We start from the raw sequence: 23,328 nt of genomic DNA on the forward strand, positions 1-23,328 counted from the left end.
AGAGACACTTGGGCGTATAAAATTCTTTCCCAACAAATCCTCTAACTGAGACTTTAACTCGTTCATCTCTAACGGTGACATCCTATAAGGAGCACTTGAGATTGGTCCCGCCCCAGGCACCAATTCAATAGCAAACTCAACCTCTCGGTTAGGTGGAAACTCATCAATATCATCGGGAAACACTTCTGGAAACTCACACACAACCGGAATCTGTTCCAACCTTTGATCATCACCCGAAACGCCCGCGGTTAACAACATGATACCCTGACATTCGGTTCCGGAACAGTTCACCATCATCGAATTCAAGTAATAATTATTCACCACGACCGGCCCTTCAGTATCTTCCGGCATAAAGTACACCGACTTTGTAGAACAATCTAGCAGAACATGGTTCTTAGATAACCAGTCCAATCCCAAGATAAGATCAAGACCAATCATCGGTAAGCAGATTAAATTATGAATAAAACCACGCTGCTTGAACCTAAAGGAAACTTCCGGGCATCCTAGCCTAGTTACCATGGCTTCATGGGTAGCATTGTACACTCTTAGATCATAATCTAAAGTTACAATCTTCAATCCTAACTCATGGGCTTTCTCAAATGCAATGAATGAATGTGATGCTCCCGAATCAAATAAAGCATTTAAAGTTTGACCAGCCATTTCACAGTTACCTCTAATGAGTGTCTCAGATCCCTCAGCTCCTACAGCTGAAGTGGTAAACACCCGACCAGTCTGCTGTGCTTTTCCAGCACCTTGTTTCTGCTTCTCCGGGCAGTTTGCGACTTTATGCCCCGCTTTCCCACAATTGTAGCACAAGCCCCATCCGGTCTTGCATGGTGCTCCCGGATGGTGACTTCCACACCTAGTACAAGCTTGATCATTCTGAGGCTGCTTCCCAAACCTCTTTCCTTGGAAATTGTTGTTATTGTTGGGCCTCCAGAAAGAGCTTCCCCTCTTGAAAGACGGACCTCTTGGTGCAAAGCTCTTCCCTCGGTTCTGTGGGAATGATCCTCTGTGAATCCCTTTCTCAGCAGTTGCCCTTTTCACACACTCCTCAGCAACCCTACACTTGTTTACCAACTCAGAGAAGGTCCTAATCTCCATTGGTCCCACTGAACTGAAAATATCACTCCGGAGTCCTCCTTCATACTTAACACACTTCCATTCCTCATATTCCACCGGAGTCCCTTGGCACATACGAGAGAACCTGAACAGCTCCTCAAACTTGTCAGTATACTCTGATATGGACATAGTACCCTGCTTCAGCTGTAACAATTCAAGTTCCTTAGCCGTCCTAGCAGAAGTCGGAAAGTACTTCTTATAGAACTCTTCTTTAAAGACATTCCAAGTGATATAGTCATCACCCTGCTGCAGAAGACGTCGGATACCTTGCCACCAATGCGACGCTTCACCGACAAGCATATAGGTAGCAAACTCGACACGCTGTCCTTCAGGGACCACTTGCGCTTGCAGCGCTCGCTCTATAGCCTGAAACCATGTATCAGTCTCAGTCGGACTAGTAGTTCCCTTGAACTTAGGCGGATTAACCTTCAAAAAGTTTGCCAGTGTCATCGGGCCTTGAACTCCACCTCCATCATTACCATGGTTGTTCATCTGTTGACCAAGAGCCTCAGCAGTGGCTTGCATAGCAGCAGCCATGTTCTCCAACGCAGTCATAAAGTTCACCGGGTCATTAGGGTTATTCTCTGGTGCACGAGCATTCGTACGACCTCTCGCACTACCTCTAACGTGTCCACGAGGCGCCATCTGGTTCCTATACATACCAAACAATTGATATTAAGTTGATCAGTCTCAATATCGGAAGTCTAGTACTTCAAAGTCCCAAGTGCATGCTCATGAACGTTTATGCCAATTATATCAAGTAGATATACTAATAGCACATAACACACACACACACAGAGAATGCACAGAAGCATAATCAGTCCATCCCTCAGGCTCTACAGGAACGAACTGCTCTGATACCATAATGTAACACCCTACCATACAGAGTCTTATGCTTAAGTCATAATTCAGAGATGGCAAGGTATTACGACCTCTAAAATAAAAAAATTTAGTACGTATAGTAGTATGAATAATTGATTGTAACTAGGAGCCTTTGTAAAAAAAAAGGGTAAACAAAAACCGCAACTCAGAAGCGCAACACTCCGATCGATAACGTAATGAACAAGGATAACCAACGCGTAAGTATATGTATACAAAGGAGTGTCAAAAGCAGGAATATCAAGACTCAAAATCCGGCTGCAAAGATAACCGGTCCGAGCATAGCAATATATACATATGATAAAATAAGGAAACCCCAAAGGAAACCCAGAGGGACACAAATACATAAAACCTATTCTCCAAAATCTCCCATAAGAGGAGTCATCACAGTTTGTATTATTTAATAGAGATAAAAGTATCTAAGCAAAACATATAAACCAAAACATAGCCCCGAGAACAAAGGATCTTCGCAAATCTAGAAGTCTCCAGCATGCCTCAGCGAGAAACCTCACGTCCTGCATCTGAAAACCACAAAATCCGCATGGGTGAGAACCAGAGGTCCCCAGCATGGTAACAGCTTCCACATATATAATACATAATAATGGAGGAAAGCCGAAGGCAATCCTAGAACTTCCTCCAAATAATATCAAAGCTTATAAACAAGCTAAACCATAAAGGGCATCTGACTAAGGATTCTTCAGTCTGACTAACACTTCCCTTTCCAATTCCTTCAGACCTCCCAACCACCAACAGGAGTATAAAGTAGCAAACACAGTTATATCAAACGAAGAATATGCAAATAGGAATAGTTAAGGCATTTAGACAATTAGCAAATATTATGCAGTCAAATAGGCAATCTCAAACAATTCATATAGTATGCATATGATGAATGCCTGTCCCTAGTGGCTGATGATATCATCTTGTCGGTTATAGAGCCAACCCGACAAGTCCTGGTCGCTAACCATTGGACTGTCCCTCTGTCATGCATCCCCAACTCGAGTTATACTCGTCATAAAACTTGATCATAACCATGATCTATATCCATCACCCTCACTGGTGAATATATACGGGGGCGAGCTCATCCGGGTCTTTCACAGTGCCCGGCCACACTTACGACATAGGGTCAGCAGAGTATCAAGTCTCAACCTGGAGCATGTAGTGGCTAGCCACTGCTACTACCCAGGGAAACTCGTATCTCAGATAGTGGAAGTGCAAATCACAATTATCAATAATTCAGCATAAACATGCATGAATTCTCATCCATGGCTCAACATCCATATCAGCCATCCGGCTCACGGTTAAATCCATAACCAACCAATATTCATAGCATACACAGCTATTCCGGCTCACGGTTCAATCCAGAACCAGCCAATATTCATAAACAATTACGGCCCTTCGGCCAATGGCATACAAGCACTTCCACCACCATCCTCCAGATCTCACATAATCATCAATGATCCTCATTGATCATTCATTTTCCCTTGCTTCACTCGCAAGTTACCACATTCACTAGCCTTTCTTCTCATAGCTAGACATATCATAATGAGTTAAGATATAAGTGGTGAGATCGGAGGCTTAGAAGTATGAGATTTGACTTTTAAAACTCAAAAATCAACTTTGGGATGAAAACAGGTCCACGCGTACGCGCACTCCACGCGCACGCGTGGATGGCCTCAAAAACTTCATCGACGTGCAAGCGTCATGCACGCTAACACGTGGATTAAAAATTTGCCAATCGACGCGTACGCGTCAACCACGCGTACGCATGGGTGTTCTCGTGCCCCAGGCACAACACTGGCACAGTTCTGGCATGACTCTCTGGAAAATGGCTGGGCATTGGGTGCAGCACCATCTGCGCACCCGCGCACATCACGCACACGCGTGGATGGCATTTTCGGGAAGAACGGCGCGCACGCGCCAAGTGCGCCCACGCGCAAGGGGTCATTCTGCTAAAAATTTTCTAAGTTAAAAGCTGCAGAATTCACCAATTTAAACCCCAATCTTCCAACGGACATAACTTTCTCATTTTAAATCATTTTTCACCCGTTCTTCGAACGGCATGGACATCCCGGATCCAATTTCATTTCTAAACAGATTTGGCACAAAACAGAGATCCGTAGTCCAAGTTATGTCCCATTAAAGTATGCCCAAAAACCATATTTTTCATAAAAATCACAAAGAGCCATTTTCAAACAAGCCATTTCCAACTCTTTTCAAAAATCAATCAAAACATGCCATTTTCATCCCTTTTCTTTGAAATCAATCAAAATACATCAATTTCAACATCAAGCCTCCTCAACTCACACATTGACACTTTACCACAAATTACAAAATCACTATCTCATCATTTTAACCCACTTCACCCAAGTGGCTCAAACTCAAACATATTGACATATCATATACTCTTCCTCATGCCAATTCCAACAACACCAATCCCAATAAATCATTATTGTACACAATCAACATCATACTCACCATAAACATGGTTCAACCCACAATTCAACCATAACCAATCATCAAGCATATATCACAACATGCATACTTCTCATACATCATACCACCAAGGCATCATTAATCATCATCACATATATGACCACATCATATATATCAACAATTCAATAACACCAACCATTCAATGCCTATCTTAGGGCCTCTAGCCTAAGTATTTCCTACCACATTACATATTAGATACGGGAAACCGAAACCATACCTTAGCCGATTTTCCCAAGCTCCACCGGAGCACTTCCAAATCACGTATCCACAAGCTCTCAAGGCCTCAACACCTCCAAGAACAGATTTTTCACCACCAAATCCCTTTTTCAAGCTTTTCAAAATCACCAATCAAGCTCCAATATTCACATATACACAACCTAAGCCACAATCATCATACCCATACACAACATCTCAAAACCCAAACATCATGAAACAACAAAATTACACTAGGGTTGAGAATCTTACCACACCCAAGGTCCAAGGAGACAAGATTAACCTTCTCCTTCAAGAGAGTTGGGTCCTATAACATCAAAGAACCCAAAATCTCAACATTTCACCCATGAAACTCGAAACTAAGAGCTGGAATTTCGAACAGAAACACGTGGCTTACCTCAAGATTGATTGTATGGGTTTTGTAGAGCTCTCCACGGTGAACGCGTGGCCGTAAACGGAGCAGCAATCGGAGCTCTAGATCAAAAGTTATGGTGGTTTGAAGATCAAGTGAGAGATAGAGGGTTGAGAGAGTGTTTTTCCCCCATTTCCTCTTTTTTTTTCAGCGTGTGTGTGTGGCTAATGAGGAGAGAGAGTGCTGAAAACTAGGGTTTTGCTTTAGTTATGTTGGGCCAAGGGCCCACTTTGGGTCCGGTTGGCCCGGTTTGGCCCGTTCGGTCCAATCTTGGTCCGATTTCTATAAAATTGGTACCGAAATTCTCGTCTCAGTCTCCTCTATCATATTTAGCCATAAAAATCACATTTTGGGCTTTCTAGAATAAATTCTCATTTATAGGCTAATTAGCCGTTAATTAACCGGGTTTTACAAAGAACCAATGGAATGCCTAAGCTCCTCTATGTCTCTTCCTTGCCTTTGTTGCTCCTCATTCATAGCTCTTTGATCTTCTCTAATCTCATGGAGAATGATGGAGTGCTCTTGGTACTCCACCCTTAGTTGGTTCATGTTGTAACTCAAGTCTTCCAAGAAGGTGTTGAGTTGTTCCCAATAGTTGTGTGGAGAAAATTACATCCCTTGAGGCATCTCAGGGATTTCTTGATGAGGATCTTCCTCATGCTCTTGTTGAGGGCCATGAATGGGCTCTCTTGTTTGCTCCATTATTTTCTTGGTGATGGACTTGTCCTCTTCAATGAGGATGTCTTCGTCTATGTCAATCCCAGCTAAATTGCAGAGATGACAAATGAGATGAGGAAAGGCTAACCTTGCCAAGGTGGAGGATTGTCAGCCACCTTGTAGGGTTCTAGAGGTATGATCTCATGAACTTCTACTTCCTCCCCAATCATGATACTATGGATCATGATGGCCCGATCTACAGTCACTTCAGATCGGTTGCTAGTAGGAATGATGGAGCGTTGGATGAACTCCAACCATCCTCTAGCCACAGGCTTAAGGTCCGGTCTTCTCAATTGAACCGGATTACCTCTTGAGTCTCTTTTCCATTGAGCTCCTTCCACACATATGTCCATGAGGACTTGGTCAAACCTTTGATCAAATTTGACCCTTCTAGTGTAGGGGCGTGCGTTTTCTTGCATAATTGGCAAGTGGAATGCCAACCTTACATTTTCCGGACTGAAATCTAAGTATTTTTCCCGAACCATTGTAAGCCAGTTCTTGGGATTCGAGTTCATACTTTGATCATGGTTCCTAGTGATCCATGCATTGGCATAGAACTCTTGAACCATTAAGATTCCAACTTGTTGAATAGGGTTGGTAAGAACTTCCCAACCTCTTCTTCAGATCTCATGTCGGATCTCTGGATACTCATTTTTCTTGAGCATGAAAGGGACCTCAGGGATCACCTTCTTCTTGGCCACAACTTCATAGAAGTGGTCTTGATGGACTTTGAGATGAATCTCTCCATCTTCCATGCCTCAGAGGTGGAAGCTTTTGCCTTTCTTTTCCTCTTTTTAGAGGTTTCTCCAGTCTTAAGTGCCATAAATGGTTATGGAAAAACAAAAAGCAATGCTTTTACCACACCAAACTTAAAAGGTTTGCTCGTGGAAGAAAGAAAGAAGGCGAAGAAGAAGAAAATAGAGGAGATAGAAGGAGATAGGTGGTTTGGCCAAGAGGGGGGGAAAGGTGTTTGTGTTGTGTGAATATGAAGGAGTAGTGAGGGGTTTATATAGGGGTGAGGGGAGGGTTGGGTTTTGGTCATTAGGGTTGGGTTTGGGAGGGAAAAGTGTTTGAATTTTGAAGTGAGGTAGGTGGGATTTTTGGGGAAGAGATATGGAGGTGATTGGTGAAGAGAATATAGGGAAGATGATATGATTTGATTGGTGAGTGAGAGAGAGAGAGAGAGAGGGGGGTAGGGTAAGTGGGGATCCTGTGGGGTCCACAGATCCTGAGGGGTCAAGGATTTATCATCCCTGCTCCTTTTAGGCATGCAAAACTCCCTTACGGTGCAATCATGGCATTTAACGCTAGATTGCTGCTTGTTTCTGGCGTTAAACGCTAGCTTTTATTTCTTTCTTGGCATTGAATGCTAGGCTGCAACGTGTTTCTGGCGTTTAACACCAGATTGTTGCTTCTTTCTGGCATTTAACGCCAGTTTGGTTCTTGTTTCGGGCGTTTAACGCCCAGAATGGTGCTAGACTAGGCGTTAAACGCCCATTCTGCTACCCTTACAGGGGTTTAAACCCCAGTAAGTTCCTCTTCCAGGGTGTGCTATTTTTAATGCTATTTTTTATTTTTCTTGAATTTTTACAATTGTTTTTGTAAGACCACATGATCATCAACCTAAAAAAAGGAAAATAACATGAAATAACATAGATAAATAAAAATTGGGTTGCCTCCTAATAAGTGCTTCTTTAATGTCAATAGCTTGACAGTGGGCTCTCATGGAGCCTCACAGATATTCAGAGCATTGTTGGGACCTCCCAACACCAAACTTAGAGTTTGGATGTGGGGGTTCAACACCAAACTTAGAGTTTGGTTGTGGCCTCCCAACACCAAACTTAGAGTTTGACCGTGGGGGCTTTGTTTGACTCTGCATTGAGAGAAGCTTTTCTTGCTTCCTCTCCATGGTTACAGAGGGAGATCCTTGAGTTTTAAAGATAAAGTAATCCTCATTCAATTGAAGGTTCAACTCTCTGCTATCCACATCAATCACAGCTTTTGCTGTGACTATGAAGGGTCTTCCAAGGATGATGGATTCGTCCTCATCCTTCCCAGTGTCTAGGATTATGAAATCAGCAGGGATGTAAAGGCCTTTGACCTTTACTAGCACGTCCTCTACCTATCCATAAGCCTTTTCATGGAATTATCTGCCATCTCTAATGAAAATTTGGCAGTATGTACCTCAAAGATTCTTAGTTTCTCCATTACAGAGAGTGGCATTAAGTTTATGCCTGACCCCAGGTCACACAGAGCCTTCTCAAAGGTCATGGTGCCTATGGTACAGGGAATTAGGAATTTACCAGGATCCTATTTCTTTTGAGGTAAAGTATGCTGAACCCAGGTATTCAGTTCATTAATGAGCAATGGAGGTTCATCCTCCCAAGTCTCATTACCAAATAGCTTGGCATTCAGCTTCATGATTACTCCTAAATACTGGGCAACTTGCCCTTCAACAATGTCTTCATCTTCTTTAGAGGATGAATAGTCATCAGAGCTCAAGAATGGTAAAAGGAGGCTCAATGGAATCTCTATGGTCTCTAGATGAGCCTCAGATTCCTTAGGTTCCTCAATTGAGAACTCCTTTTTGTCCAGAGGACGTCCCAAGAGGTTTTCCTCATTGGGATTCATGTCCTCCTCCTCCTCTCTAGGTTCGACCACACCAAGCAAGGTTATGGCCTTGCACTCTCTTTTTGGATTCTCTTCTGTATTGCTTAGGAGAGTACTAGGAGGAGTTTCAGTGACTCTTTTACTCAGCTGGCCCACTTGTGCCTCCAAATTCCTAATGGAGGACCTTGTTTCATTCATAAAACTTAGAGTGGTCTTAGATAGATCAGAGACTATGTTTGCTAAGCTAGAGGAGCTCTGCTCAGAATTCTCTGTCTGTTGCTGAGAAGATGATGGAAAAGGCTTGCTATTGCTAAACCTGTTTCTTCCACCATTATTAAAGCCTTGTTGAGGCTTTTGTTGATCCTTCTATGAGAAATTTGGATGATTTCTCCATAAGGGATTATAGGTGTTTCCATAGGCTTCACCCATGTAATTCACCTCTGCCATTGCAGGGTTCTCAGGATCATAAGCTTCTTCTTCAGAAGATGCTTCTTTAGTACTGTTGGATGCATTTTGCAATCCATTCAGACTCTGAAAAATCATATTGACTTGTTGAGTCAACATTTTGTTCTGAGCCAATATGGCATTCAGAGCATCAATTTCAAGAACTTCCTTCCTTTGAGGCGTCTCATTATTCACAGGATTCCTTTCAGAAGTGTACATGAACTGGTTATTTACAACCATGTCAATGAGTTCTTGAGCTTCTGCAGGCGTTTTCTTCAGGTGAATAGATTCACCTGCAGAATGGTCCAATAACATCTTCGACAATTCAGACAGACCATCATAGAATATATCCAGGATGGTCCATTCTGAAAGCATGTCAGAAGGATACTTTTTGGTCAGTTGCTTGTATCTCTCCCAAGCTTCATAGAGGGATTCACCTTCTTTCTGTCTAAAGGTTTGAACATCCATTCTAAGCTTACTCAGCTTTTGAGGAGGAAAGAACTTGGCTAAGAAAGTCGTGGCAAGCTTATCCCAAGAGTTCAGGCTATCTTTAGGTTGAGAGTCCAACCATACTCTAGCTCTGTCTCTTATAGAAAAAGGGAAAAGCATAAACCTGTAGACCTCGGATCAACCCCATTGGTCTTAACAGTATCATAGATCTGCAATAATTCAGTTAAGAACTAAAAAGGATCTTCTGATGGAAGTCCATAAAACTTGTAATTCTGTTACATCAGAGAAACTAATTGAGGCTTTAGCTCAAAATTGTTTGCTCCAATGGCAGGGATTGAGATGCTTCTTCCATGGAAGTTGGAATTTGGTGCAGTAAAGTCACCAAACATCTTCCTTGCATTGTTGTTAGGTTCGGCTATGTCTCATTCTTTTTTGAGATTCTCTATAAGGTTTTCTCTGAATTGTTGTGCTTTAGCTTCTCTTAGCTTCTTCTTCTTCAGAGTCCTTTTCAGGTTCAGGATCTGCTTCAACAAGAATGTCCTTGTCCTTGCTCCTGCTCATATGAAAAAGAAAAGAACAGAAAAGAAGAGGAATCCTCTATGTCACATTATAGAGATTCCATTATGTGAGTAGAAGAAGAAAAATTCGAACACAGAGAGAGAAGAGAAGAGGGTTCGAATTATGAATAGAAGAGAAGTGTTAGTAGATAAATAAATAAATAGAAGGAGATGAGAGAGAGAGTTTTCGAAAATTGTTTTTGAAAATGGTTAGAGATTTTCGAAAATTAAGAGTAGAAATAAATTAATATTAAAATTTGAAACAATTAGTTAATTAAAAGAATTTTGAAAAAGAGGAAGGTGATTTTCGAAAATTAGAGAGAGAAAAGTAGTTAGGTGGTTTTGAAAAAGATAAGAAACAAACAAAAAGTTAATTAGTTAGTTGAAAAAGATTTGAAAATCAATTTTGAAAAGATAGGAAGTTAGAAAAGATTTTGAAATTGATTTTGAAAAAGATATGATTTAAAAAAAAAGATATGATTGGAAAAGATTTGATTGAAAATTTATTTTCAAAAAGATTTGAAAAGGAAATTAAAAAGATTTGATTTTTAAAATTAAAATTGATTATTTGACTAACAAGAAACTAAAAGATATGATTCTAGAATTTAAAGATTGAACCTTTCTTAACAAGAAAGTAACAAACTTCAAATTTTTGAATCAATCACATTAATTGTTAGTAAAGTTTTCGAAAATTATGAAGTAAAGACAAGAAAAAGATTTTGAAAATCAATTTTTAAAAAAATTTCGAAAATATAAAAGAAAAGTGAAAAGATTTGAGTTTTGAAAAAGTTTTGAAAAGATAAGATTTTTAAAATTGAAATCTTGACTTGACTAACAAGAAACAACTTATTTTAAAATTTTTTGACTAAGTCAACACAAAGATTTCAAGATTTATGAGTAAAATAAGGAAAAGATATTTTTTTGAATTTAATGAGGAGTAAGAAAAATAACTAAATGACTCAAAATATAAAAATTATGAATCAAAACACATGATGCATGCAACAACACTATGAATGTCAAGATGAACACCAAGAACACTTTGAAGATTATGATGAACATCAAGAACTTACTTTTGAAAAATTGTCAAGAAAAGAAAAACATGCAAGACACCAAACTTAGAGATTTTTCATGTTTAGACACTATGAATGCAAAAATACATATGAAAAACAACAAAAGACACAAAACAAGAAAATATGAAGATCAAACAAGAAGACTTGTCAAGAACAACTTGAAGATCATGAAGAATGCAATCAATGAATTTTCGAAAAAAATTTTTGAGAAAAAATTAAAACATGCAATTGACATCAAACTTAAAAATTGATGCTAGACTCAAACAAGAAACACAAAATATTTTTGATTTTATGATTTTATTAAATTTTTTTAGGATTTTTTGAAAATTATTTTTAGAAAAACGAAAAAGAAGAAAATTTTTCTGAAAGGTTTTTGAAAACTTTTTGAAAAGAAAATTACCTAATCTGAGCAACAAGATGAACCGTCAGTTGTCCAAACTCGTACAATCCCCAGCAACACCGCCAAAAATATGTTGCACGAAATTGTGATCTCAATGGCGCCTGATGCGAGCAGAAATTGGCGAATTAAAAATTATTAAAATATATACGTTGCAAGTATAGTTCTTAACTCGCCAGAAATCCACTTATCAATTTAGAAAGGTGTCACAGAAATTTGAAATTAAAATACTGGAGTATGAATCCCAGGTCGTCTCCCAATGAGTTGCAGAAAAGTGTGCTATTTTATTAATCAGATGTTTTCAAAAAGGTTTGAGTTGAGTAAATAGGAAATTAAATTGGAGAATTTGAATAATGTGAATAAAAGCCTTGACTGGGAGTTGATTAGTTGGAAGCCCCATTATTGTTGAATTACTCTCTAGATTAATTGATAATTAAAGGTTATCCTGTTTAGTTATCTCTTACTAGGTAAGGGAAAGTCAAACAGGTTGGAATGCTACGTCCGTTCACAAGTTGCAACCCACTTAATTAAAAGGGATTGGTATTAGTGACTAGAGGGCAATCCAACAATAAACCCAATTACAATCTTTCTTTTAAGCCTTCCAACTCAAGGGTTCCTTTCAATCAACTCCCCATCAAGTTAGGGAACTACTCGCTCATTGTGAATGTAAAATTCATAACATATGAAAGGGAATTGAAGAAAGACATTGTAAATAAAAATCAAAATAATCAATTAAAAATAAAAGTAATCCTTATATTAAATAATCCTAAAAATATTCCAATGGTAAAATTAAGCAAAGCAAAGGACATGGAAGAGTAAAGCCAAGTAAAGAAAATGAACTGGAATGACGAAGTCTTGATGAGGTAATAACTCTTCTCAGTATCCCAATGCAAAAAGTGGTAGGAAAATAAAATCCTAAGGACTATGAATGTGTAGAGAGAAAAACCTAGAGGAGGAGTAAAAACTAGATCTAAAACTAAAACTGTGTAGAATGAATTGTTGTTCTGGTTTCTGCATGTTCTCTGGCTCTAGTCTGCTGTTCTGGGCCGAAAACTGGGTCAAAATAGGGTCCAAATGGCCCCCAGCGAATTCTGCAGATTGTGCAGATCGCGCACATCACGCGATCGCGTCACCCATGTGGACGCGTCATTCGCGTTTTTCCCTGCCACGCGTTCGCGTCATTCACGCTTTCGTGTCACTTGTGCTTTTCCAATCTGCGCGGTCACGTGAGCAATGCGGTTGCGTCACTGTGATTTCTCCTCTTTCGCATGAACGCGTGAGCCATGCGGCCGCGTCACTTCTCGCTGGTTATCTCCTCAATTTCTCGTGTTCCTTCTATTTTTGCTAGCTTCCTTTCCAATCTCCAACTCCTTCGTGCCCTATAAAGCCTAAAACACTTAACACACAGATTACGGCATCGAATGGAATAAAGGAGAATAAAAATGCATAATTAAAAGTCTCTAGGAAGCAGTTTTCAATCATGTAATAATTTCAGGAAGGAAATATAAATGCATGCTAAATTAATGAATAAGTGGGTAAGGATCATGATAAAACCACACAATTGAACACAATATAAACCATAAAATAGTGGTTTATCAACCTCCCCACACTTAAACATTAGCATGTCCTCATGCTTAACTGAAGGAGATAAGATAAATAAGTATGAACATGTAGAAACTCATGCAATGCAATGCAACCTATATATATGAATGCAACTATATGATTCTTGCCCACTTGATCAAAAGTAAATAAGCTCTTCAAAACAATTACAAATCAAATTCCACTAATTCTACCATTATACAGTAAGACAGATAAAAGTGCAAGAAGATAGCTCATGCAAGCAGGGAACATGGAAATTCAAGCATTTAACCCTTACTGATGATGTATATATGCTCTAATCTCTCTAGTGTATAGGGTAATCACTCTATCCTTCTCTAATCATGCTTTCTAACTTTTGTTCTTCTCCTAACCAATCAACAATAGTTATTATACCGATGCAAACATCATGAGGTCTTTTCAAGGTTGTAATGGGCCAAGGTAAGGGTAGGGATACATATATGGTTAAGTGAGCTTATAAATTAAATCTTTAATTAACCCAAGCTTTAACCCAACCAATATATTTTATATAACCTTAGAATTCATACCTAGCTACCCAGAATTCCCTTTTACATTCCATACTCATGTATCAATTTTTTTTAATTTTATCATATGTGCATTGATCTTTGAATTCTTAATTCAGCATTGGGGTAATTTTGTCCCCTTATTTATTTATTGATTTTTTTTATTTTAATATAGACATAAAAATAAACATAGCTTATCAATGCACATAGATTTTTAATTCTTATAGTTTCACATGAGTAGGTATCCAAATTCCCATTGTATTATCATGACACATTCCCTTAATAACTTTTGTTCCCACAATTTCCCATACTTAACTAGCATACACAATTCTATCTTAAGCTAACCAAAGATTCAATTTGGGATATACAATTGTTTTTCCGCTTAAGGCTAGTAATGTGCTAAAATATAAAACAAATGGGATTTAAAGGCTCAAAGTGGTTAACAAAGGTAAATGAAAAGGGTAGGCTTAATTTGGATAAGTGAGTTTAAATAAATAATGGCCTCAATCATATGCAAGCATACAAACATAATAAATATTGGACATATAGGATGAAACAAAATTTAGATTACAATCATAGAGAAGTAAACACACAAGAATAAAATAATTATGGTTAAATAATGTAACCATGCATAAAGGCTCAAATCTTCAAAGGTTGTGTGTTCTTTAGCTCAAACATCATGTTCCAAATACAACTTCAAGCAGATTTATCATAAAAAAAATTTAATTAAAATTAGTGAAATTTTGTTCCAAAGATAGAGTCTTAGAAGAAACTTATTGTCTTTTCAATCAAGTAGAACATGCATGCAACTAACCTATTACTATGCAATTTATCCTATTCTATAAAAGAAAGAAAATCTAACTAAAATATCCTAATTTATTAGTGCTAGGGAAGAGAAATTACCTCCGGAAGTTAGGTACTAACCGACCTCTCCACACTTAAGGCTTTGCACCGTCCTCGGTGCCATCGGTCAGGAACAATGGTGGGCTAGTGGCAGTGTCTCCATAGTCGGGACCATCGTGGCTCCCTGTGCTGGTGAAAGAAGTGTAGTCTGGAGTGCTTGGATTGTCATCGGGTCGGTGATTGCCTGTAAGTAGCTCCTTGAGGTATTTGAAACAGCGGTGGTTGCGGCGCTCTCGGAGCTTAGCTTTCTTTTCTTGTTGGTCCAATCGCTTCAGTATTTGGTGCAGCAGCTGACTAGTAGATGGTGGAGGAGCTGCAGCATCCTCTGTGGACTGGCTGGTAGTGGCAAGTTGTGGCCTGAGATATCTCCCGTTAGAGACATACTGATCATCCCGTGGAAAAATGGCTTTGGTGTCTCCAGCTTTGTAGGATACTCCGGCTGCTGAGATAAGATCAGAGACCAATGTGGGGAAAGGTAGGTTGCCCGCGATCTGCACATGTTCCATAGCATTTCGGATATGTCTTGGTAAATTAAGAGGCTGGTCTGTGAGGATGCACCATAGTAGAACGGCCATGTCTGCGGTGAAGGAGGACTCATGAGTACTCGGGAAGACGTAATGGGACATAATCTGTGCCCATACGTGAGCCTCTAAGGTGAGTGCGGAAGCCGAGATTCCCTTAGGACGGGAACGATAGTATCCGAAGATCCATTTACTGCCAGGTCGAGCGATAACTCTGAGAACAGTGTCCCAGTCAAAGGTGTATGCCTAGCGCTTGATTGCGGCTTTCTGAAAGGCGTCCAATCCTTCTGGAGCAGGTGGAAGATCTAAGGCTTGCTGTATGGCCACTTCTGTAATAGGGACTTGCTTCTGGTGTAAATAAATGGACTACAGAGTTGGCAGGTGGAAGTTGGAGTAGAACTTAACAACCCAAGAAAGATTAACCTGTCGTGGCTGTCTCTGTAAGAATCCCCAATGTCTTTGTGCAATTTGTGGCTCAACAAATTCAGCGATACGAGGCAGAAGGATAAGAAGGTGTTCATTGTTGTAATTTTGAGCTGCCATAATAGGAAACATCTGCTCACAGTAGCGATTTGGAAATCGTGCAGTGTCCTTGGCTGGGAAGGCTCTCTCCTTTTCATCAACCTTGATAATCCTTTTAATTCTTTTTGTTGAGGGCTTGACTACAATTGAAGAAGGTCCTGCCACTAATGCTCTCTTCGTTCTTTTCCTTGCTGTGGATTTAAGGGTAGCTTTCTCTTTGCCTTTCTTGGTGGCCATTCTGAAAAAGGGAAGAGAAAGTAAGTTAAATCCAAAGAAATAAAGCAAGGAAGGGGATAGAGTGAGTGAAAATCAGTGCACGGTAAAGATGAATGAAATAAACACATGGTCATGACAACATGTGAAAAGATCAAGAAAGGGAATAGAATAAGTGCACGATAGGGAAGTAGATGCAAGATGTTTATTGGTATGCCGGCAAGGGCATGAGTAGCATAGATCAAGCATCACGTCGTAACAAACTATCACGTTTGTATTGGCAATTAAATTCAATTAATAAAAGAGTAAAGGGAATTTGTGAAAAACATGCTTTGAATAGTAGAAAGTATAATAGAGAAGTGCATAATGCCATACGGGCTTTTTCACAAACACATAGCATGCATGGTAAATAATCCAATGAAAAGAATAAGTTGAACATGCAAGCAAACCTTTAAAGAAAATAATATATAATTTCCAAACAAATTGCAACGATCCACAAGCATATAATGAGGAATAAGGACTCAAATAAATTTCTAACACCATGTAAAAAGGAAAGAAGAAGAAAGAAAATATGGATAATGAAAAGAAAAAGAAAAGAAAAGAAAATAACATATAAAATAAGAAGAATGATAGAAAAGGAATGAGGGAAGAAGAAAATAAAACCTTGTTAATAGAGGTGAGAGAGAGAGAGAGAGTGAAAGGGGAGATAGAAGGAAGAAGGGAGAAGGAAGAAATAAAGAGGGAAAAGAAAAATTAGGATTTGGAAAAGAGAAAGATAAGATATTTTGGCAATTCAGGTTGAGCTATGCGGCGCAATCGACGCGGCCGCGTCGGGCACGCGTTCGCGTGATTGCGCTTTAATTCAGGCGATGCGGTCGCATCAGTCACGTGGTCACGTGACCCATGTTATGCTTCTGGCGTGAGTGCAGGCGCGCTGTTCGAATTTATATATTTGCCAAATTTGGGGTGACGCAATCGCGTGGGGCATGCGATCGCGTGAGCGGGCTTCAGAAAGGAATCATGCGGACGTGTTGACGACGCGGTCGCGTGATAGGGATTGTGCGTCCAGCACCAATCCAGCACCACTCTTGCACAATAATTCGTTGTGCACCCCTTTTTACGTCGAAAATCAAAGCACGCGGCCGCGTGGGGCATGCGGTCACGTGGGAGGCCATAATTCCCATATGATGCGGACGCGTCAGCGACGCGGTCACATGGGACGATTTGTTCCCCTGGCATGCCTCCAGCCACGCTCCAGCGTGACTCTCTGTTTGTTTTTTTTATTTTCTCCCCTCTCTTTCGACGCAGACGCGTCGCTGATGCAATCGCATCGCGTGGCCGTTTTTTTTATATTATGCAAATGCAGATGCACGAAATGTGCTGATAAAGAGAAGGGTTATTAAATAGAAAAACTAAAAATAAAGAAAAGAACGATCATACCATGGTTGGTTGTCTCCCACCTAGCACTTTGCTTTAACGTCTGTAAGTTGAATGCTCCACTAGCTCAATCTTCTGCCATGTGGGGATCTTCCAAGAGGAAGATCTCAAGCTCTTTATTTTTCTGCATCTTCTCGCCATGGTATAGCTTCAGACGTTGTCCATTAACTTTGATAAGTTCAGAGCTTGAAGGATGGCTTAGGTGATAAACTCTGTATGGTTCGGCCTTCTCTACTCTGTATGGACCTTCCCATCTGGATCTCAACTTGCCTGGCATGAGCCTCAGTCGAGATTTGTAAAGGAGGACTAAATCCCAGATTGGAACTCTTTTCTCTTGATGTGCTGATCTTGTACAACCTTCATCTTCTCCTTATATATTCTTGAGTTCTCAAAAGCTTCTAGGCGAAGGCTCTCCAGTTCTTGCAGTTGCAACTTCCTTTCAGCTTCGGCTTTCTCAATTTCCATGTTGCACTCCTTGACTGCCCAAAAGGCTCTGTGCTCTACTTCAACTGGGAGATGACAAGCCTTTCCATAAACTAAGCAGAAAGGACTCATCCCAATGGGTGTTTTATATGCTGTCCTATATGCCCATTGGTCTTTTCTATGAGGTTTGACTATCTTCTATGAGGTTTGACTATCTTCTCTGTGCTCCAGTCTTTTCTATGAGGTTTGACTATCTTCTGCAAGATACGCTTTATCTCTCTGTTTGACACCTCGGCTTGCCCATTGGTCTGAGGATGGTATGCTGTTACAATCTTATGAATTATCCCATGCTTCTTTATTAATCCTGTTAGTCTCCTGTTACAAAAATGGGTGCCTTGATCGCTCATGATTGCTCGTAGTGATCCAAAGCGGCAAATAATATGGTTTCTCACAAAGGAAACAACAGTGTTAGCATCATCAGTGCGGGTAGGAATTGCTTCCACCCATTTGGAAACGTAATCCACAGCTAACAATATATAAAAATAGCCATTAGAATTTGGAAATGGACCCATGAAGTCAATGCCCCAAACATCAAAAATTTCACAGAAAAGCATAATTTGTTGAGGCATCTCATCCCTCCTGGATATATTACCAAATTTTTGGCATGGGAGACAAGATTTACAAAACTCAGCAGCGTCTCTAAAAAGAGTAGGCCACCAGAATCCACAGTCTAAGATCTTTCTAGCTGTTCTTTGAGGGCCAAAATGTCCTCCACTCTCAGATGAGTGACAGGCCTCTAAAATGGACTGGAATTCTGATTGAGGCACACAACGTCTAATTACCTGATCAGCGCCACATCTCCATAAATATGGGTCATCCCATATATAATATTTAGACTCGCTTTTCAGCTTGTCTCTTTGATGCTTAGAAAAGTGTGGAGGAAATGTGCGACTAACTAGATAATTAGCTACAGGTGCGCACCAAGGGACTACCTCAGATACTGCTTGCAGGTTATTAAATGGAAAATTATCATCTATAGGAGTAGAATCATCCTTAATGTGCTCAAGGCGACTCAAGTGGTCTGCCACTAGATTCTAGTTACCACTCCTATCCTTTATTTCTAAATCAAATTCTTGTAATAGCAGTATCCAACGTATGAGCCTTGGTTTGGACTCCTTTTTAGCTAATAGATACTTTAAAGCTGCATGGTCCGAATACACTACTACTCTAGTACCAAGTAAATAAGCTCGGAATTTATCCAAAGCAAAAACAATAGCAAGAAGCTCTTTCTCAGTAGTAGTATAATTTGACTGGGCAGTGTCCAAAGTCTTAGACGCATAAGCAATAACAAAAGGATCCTTACCTTCACGCTGAGCCAGCGCTGCTCCTACTGCATGGTTGGAAGTATCGCACATGATTTCAAACGGCTGATTCCAGTCTGGTCCTCTCACAATTGGAGCTTGAGTTAGGGCGGTTTTCAGCTTGTCAAATGCTTGTTTGCAATCTTCACTGAACTCGAACTCAATATCTTTCTACAGTAATCTGGATAAGGGAAGTGCTACCTTACTAAAGTCCTTAATAAATCTCCTGTAAAAACCTGCATGGCCAAGGAACGAACGGACTTCCCTCACAGAAGAGGGGTAAGGCAAACTAGAAATAACATCCACCTTTGCTAGATCTACAGAGATGCCAGTATTAGATACAACATGTCCCAGTACAATCCCTTGTTTTACCATAAAGTAACATTTTTCAAAATTTAATACAAGGTTTGTATTGACACATCTATCTAATACTCTAGATAACCCATCTAAGCAAAGGCTAAAAGAATCACCATAAACGCTAAAATCGTCCATAAAAACCTCCATACAGACCTTAATGAGATCAGAGAAAAGGATCATTATGCACCTTTGGAAAGTAGCTGGTGCATTGCACAGGCCAAAGGGCATTCTCTTGTAAGCATAAGTCCCAAAGGGACATGTAAAGGTAGTCTTTTCCTGATCATCAGGAGCTATATGAATCTGGAAATAGCCTGTGTAACCATCTAAAAAGCAATAATGTAATTTACCTGACAGGCGATCCAGCATTTGATCAATGAATGGAAGAGGGTAGTGATCCTTACGAGTAGCTTGGTTGAGACGCCTGTAATCAATGCAGACCCTCCAGACGTTTTGTACTCTGGTTTCTATGAGCTCTCCATGCTCATTCTTCACTGTAGTGACTCCAGACTTCTTGGGCACCACTTGTACTGGGCTCACCCATTCACTGTCTGAGATGGGGTAGATAATACCTGCCTCTAATAGTCTGGTTACTTCCTTCTTGACAACCTCTAAAATGGTGGGGTTCAATCTTCTTTGGGCTTGACGAACAGGTCTTGCTCCTTCTTTTAAAAATATCCTGTGCTCACAAACTTGAGGGTTGATGCCTACTATGTCTACTAAGCTCCACCCAATTGCTTTCTTGTGCTTCCTCAGCACACTAAGTAACTGCTCTTCCTGCTGAGAAGTGAGGTCCTGTGAAATGATAACTGGAAACTTCTGCTTGTCCTCAAGGTAGGCATATTTGAGGTGTGGAGGAAGAGGTTTTAATTCTAACTTATGGTCATGGTCTGGCTCTGTATTATCTGGAACTGGTGGCAGTGGTAGAGTGCCTGCATTGTCCTCGGAATTCCCCACACTTGGACCTTGTCCTATGTACTTATCTTCAAACTCTTCCTGGTGAACTTCAGCTATGGTTTCATCTATGATGTCACACTGGAAGATAGAACGATCTTCTGGAGGGTTGCTTATAACTTCATTCAGATTGAAGATTACCATTCGGCCATCTATTTCAAAAGAGTATGTTCCTGAAAAAGCATCCAATTTGAATTTTGATGTCTTCAGGAATGGTCTCCCAAGTAGGATTGATGATGGCTTATCTGAGTCATTATGGGGCATCTCCAAGATATAAAAATCAGTGGGGAATGTGAGCCCTTTAATGTTCACTAAAACGTCTTCAGCAACTCCAGCCACTGTAATAATGCTTTTATCTGCTAACACAAAACGAGCTGCCGACCTTTTTAAGGAAGGGAGCCTCAAAACATCATATACAGATAAAGGCATTATACTAACACATGCTCCTAAATCACACATGCAGACATAAATTACTACACCACCAATAGTACAACTAACTATACAAGGACCTGGGTCACTACACTTTTCAGGTAAATTTCCCATTAAAGCAGATATAGAACTTCCTAAAGGAATAGTTTCTAATTCATTAATTTTGTCTTTATGTATGCACAAATCTTTTAGAAACTTTGCATATTTAGGTACCTGTTGAATGACATGAAAAAGGAAAACAGTTACCTCAACCTTTTTGAAGATTTCTATCATTTTGGGATCAGGTTCCAACTGCTTCCTGGGCTTCCTTGCAAGTTGTGGAAATGGAATAGGAACGGCGTCCTCTATAGTGTCTGCACCCTTTGGTGCTTCTTCCTGTGATTTGGTGTCTTCTTCTTCAGCCATGTCTTGCATGCTCTTTTCTTCTTCACCATCTTCTATTTCCACTACCTCTTCAGCTGAGGTGTGTTCAGATGGAGTTGGTTCTTCTTAATTCCTCTCTTGCAATGTGGTTCCGGACCTTAGGGTGATGGCATTAATACCACCCTTTGGGTTGGGTAATGGTTGAGAGGGGAGTCCACCAGAGCTTGAGGATTGGTTGTTGGAGTTGTTCATTGATCCAATCTGTGAGACAAGGGCTTGTAAAGTAGAATTCAAACCATTCAGGGTAGAAGTAAGGTTATTTTCCATGGCCTGTTGTCTCCGATCAATGACTTATAGTAATTCATCATTAGGAGATGAAGAGGGGTAAGTGATCTGAGAGGTCTGCTGAGATGCTTGAGGCTGTCTTAAATGAGGTGCTCTGTAGGACTGATTCTGATTCTGCTGCTTGAAATTGTTATTATTATTCCACCTCTGATTCCCATTATTATCTCTGCCTCCTCTGTTATAATTGTCCCTCCAACCTTAGTTAGAGATATCCTGCCATCCTTGGTTATAGTTGCCACCTTGATTGTATCCTTGATTGGGGCGGTCATGAAAGTTATGAGTGGCTGCTACAGTGTTATCTTCTGGTTGGAGTTGTAGACATTCATCGGTATAGTGACTGTAATCTGCACAGATTCCACATACTCTTTGTGGAACCAACTGCTGGATGTGCTGTGGTGGAGAATGTTGAACTTGCTGAGGCTGTTGTTGATTCAGTTGCATCTGCTTCAGCAAGTTAGTCATTTCACATAAGCTCTGAGCTATAGCAGCAGTCTCTTTACTAGTGGATACCTCTGCAACAGCTCTTGACCGACTTTGTCTCTGCTTATGATTCCTAGTGGAGTCAGCTAAGTCGCTGATCAATTGCCATGCTTCTTCTGTAGTCTTGTACTTTTTCATAGAACCATTGCTAGCACCTTCTAGTGTGGTCCTATCTTGAGATTTCAAACCCTGTGTAAAGTAGTCGAGCAACACTATCTTGTCAATCATATGATGGGGGCATGAGTCTCGAAGATTATTGAAGCGTTCCAAGTATTCAGAGGGTCTCAGATTCATCCTGAACAATCATAGACATATCCTTCCTCAGCTTATCGGCAACTTCAGCTGGAAAGAATTTATCCAGAAACTCTCTTCTAAGTATATCTCAGTTGGAAACAGTTGTTACGGGTTGAGTGTAGTACCACTCTCTTGCCTTTCCCTCCAGAGAAAACGGGAAGGCTTTCAACAGAATGGAGATTTCATCAGTGCCATCACGCTTAACAGTAGAACAAGCAGTCTGGAAATCCCTAAGATGCTTGATAGGCTCTTGAGCAAGTAAGCCATGAAATTTGGGCATCAAGTTGAGTAGTGAAGACTTTATTTCAAAATCTACAGCTACTGCTAGGTGGTGTGCCTGAAATGGTTGGAGCGTAAAATCAGGGGCTCCTTCCTCCTGGATAGTGACTCTTCTGGGTGCTGCCATGTCACCTGCACGTAAATGAACTGGATCAGTAGAGAGGGAGCTTGTTTCTTCCTTAGATGACAGTTCAGGTTCGTCCTCAAAGAGGAGTCACCGACGCCTAGCTTGCCTTATACGTGAAAGAGTTCTTTCAATTTCAGGGTCAAATACTGGCAAGCTTGGATCAGGAAGTGAACGCGTCATTTAACGAAAGAAACGTACAGCTCATAGTGACAAAAATAAAATAAAATGTAAATAAATAAATTCTAATTAATAACTCTAGCACTCTATTGCAACTCCCCGGCAACGGCGCCAAAAATTGATGCGAGCAGAAATTGGCAAATTAAAAATTATTAAAATATATACGTTGCAAGTATAGTTCTTAACTCGCCAGAAATCCACTTATCAATTTAAAAAGTTGTCACAGAAATTTGAAATTAAAATACTGGGAGTATGAATCCCAGGTCGTCTTGATGCATGAAAACTTGTCTCTCAACAAATTTCCCTTCGGCAAGTATACCGAATTATCGTCAAGTAAAACTCACAATAGAGTGAGGTCGAATCCCACAAGGATTGATTGGTCAAGCAACTTTAGTTAGAAGAATATGCTAGTTGAGCTAAACAGAATTTAGATTGAGATGCAGAAATTTAAATGACTAGAAAGTAAATAACAGAAATTAAAGTGCAGAATCTTAAATGGGGAGTTGGGGTAATGAGCAGGAAATTAAATGGCAGAAAGTAAATAGAATGGGTAAGATCAGAAATGGGGAGATCATTGGGTTTAGGAGATGTTGCATTCTCCGGATCAAGTTCATTCTCATCTCTTCCTCAATCAATGCATTCATTAATCTCCTTGGCAATCT

General features: G+C 40.2%; 1 non-coding gene across 1 annotated transcript; it reads left to right on the plus strand.

The window, feature by feature from the left end:
• Positions 1 to 9,259: 9,259 nt before the first annotated feature.
• Positions 9,260 to 9,367, plus strand: LOC112766225 (small nucleolar RNA R71). The gene has a single exon (XR_003184194.1). It is a non-coding gene; the product is annotated as a small nucleolar RNA R71 (small nucleolar RNA).
• The last annotated feature ends 13,961 nt before the right edge of the window (positions 9,368 to 23,328 follow it).

The sequence above is a fragment of the Arachis hypogaea genome, chromosome 2, assembly GCF_003086295.3.
Source record: "Arachis hypogaea cultivar Tifrunner chromosome 2, arahy.Tifrunner.gnm2.J5K5, whole genome shotgun sequence".
Classification (NCBI taxonomy): Eukaryota; Viridiplantae; Streptophyta; class Magnoliopsida; order Fabales; family Fabaceae; genus Arachis; species Arachis hypogaea.